This window comes from Eufriesea mexicana, unplaced genomic scaffold, assembly GCF_001483705.2.
Source record: "Eufriesea mexicana isolate 0111107269 unplaced genomic scaffold, ASM148370v2 scaffold8981, whole genome shotgun sequence".
Classification (NCBI taxonomy): Eukaryota; Metazoa; Arthropoda; class Insecta; order Hymenoptera; family Apidae; genus Eufriesea; species Eufriesea mexicana.
Window position 1 is genome coordinate 433,042 of NW_016916724.1, and position 1,924 is coordinate 434,965.

Sequence of the window (1,924 nt, forward strand, 5' to 3'; positions counted from 1 at the left end):
ATAAACATACCAACGAGGAAGCGCTCGAGTATTATACGAAATACTCGAACGCTCTAACGAAAACAAAGCGAACGGAAGTCGTAAAATTTGTGAAAGGAAAAATTTAGCCAACGATGAGACATAAGTAAACCAACGACGAAGCATTCGAATATTGTACGAAATACTCGAATGCTGAAACAAAGGGACAAATAGAATGAAAGAAATAAAATCTGGAAGAAAAAAAATAATTAGAACCTGAAAGAAGAAATTATCGATAAATTATTTATGAGAGTGGACAATGGCTACTGAATAGCCATTGATCTAGCCAACGATGATATACAAATAAACCAACGACGAAGCATTCGAATATTGTAGAAAATACTCGAATGCACAAACAATGAAACCTAGAATAAAAGAAATAGAATCTGAAAGAAGAAAGATAATTAAAACCTGAAACAAAAAGAAAAAATATTAACGCGGACCCTCCGAAGTCGAAGCGACAACTGGCTCGAGCCTGCACGCGGGCCCCTTATATATCGGCGGCCGGCCGAGGATCGACGAAAATTTCCGAACTTTACCGATTCCTTTAAAAGTTACCTTTTCGCTGTAATAACTAATAATTTATTAACTTTTTTGAGTTTTATCGTTAATATACTTTGCAAACTATTAATTAACAACAATTTTAATTTGTTATTAGCGATAAATTTAAAGATTTATTAACCTTTTGTAAGTTATGGATACATTTTAACACGAATATGTTGTTTGTTTAAGTTGGACTTAATAATTTATTAACTTTTTTTACTTTTATCGTTAATATACGTAGCAAAATATTTGTTATTAACAATAAATACAGTAATTTATTAACTTTTTTTACTTTTATCGTTAATATACGTAGCAAAATATTTGTTATTAACAATAAATACAGTAATTTATTAACTTTTTTTACTTTTATCGTTAATATACGTAGCAAAATATTTGTTATTAACAATAAATACAGTAATTTATTAACTTTTTGCTAACTATAGATGTATTTTCACGCAAATACGTTATATATACTAGTAATAGCCTATAAGTTAGTAATTTTTTCACATTTATTATAAACTTATGTTGTGAAAAATTTGTTATTATTAAGAAATTTGATTATTTATACATTTGTATGAACTATAATTGTATTTGATTGACGTCATTGACAAAAATTCCGTTCACTTATCTCTCAGCCTCAAAAATCGTCGAATGTTCAACTGAAGTAACGAAAATTTACAAGAGGTAGGATATAGCTTAAGCTTTGTGCGTAGCTCTTAGCTTGGTATCGTTTTCCAAAAATTATACTTTGGAAAACATTACCAATTACCAGGTCTCACCACGAGGAGGTGGCTACGCATCGAGACCCGACATGCGCCCTAATGGCGCTGCTTGCTGGCGTTATCTGTATCAAAGGTATCCTAATCTAACCTGGAGCGAACGAAGTTAAAGTGAAGTTACTGACACTTTATTAAATATCGTGTCTTACAAAAGAGACGCAATTATTCAAAAGATCGACTAGCCTACGCGATGCACTCCCGTGTACAAGATAACTCGGACCTTAGCATCCTCCCGATCGGGCCTTGCCCATCCTGCCACCGCCGAGCTCGCATGGCTTACTCGATGATCTAAGGCAGCTAACGAACCAGTGAAACACCCAGAGGCAATCCGAGGGTCCTATGCGAGGCCTAACAGTCGGAATCACGCGCATGCTCCATACTCCTGCTCTATGCAAACATAACCACATAGCCGCCAAGTGCTAGAGGGGCAGGCAGGCACGCTCTTGCAATGATTCCGACTGCAGGGCCCATCCCCCGGTCGTGTGCACGGATTGGCACCCAGGACGACTAAGGTCGACGGACCCTCGTATTACTCCAGATGCCTCACCAGCCCGAGAGCCACCAGAGATCTCGATGCATGACGA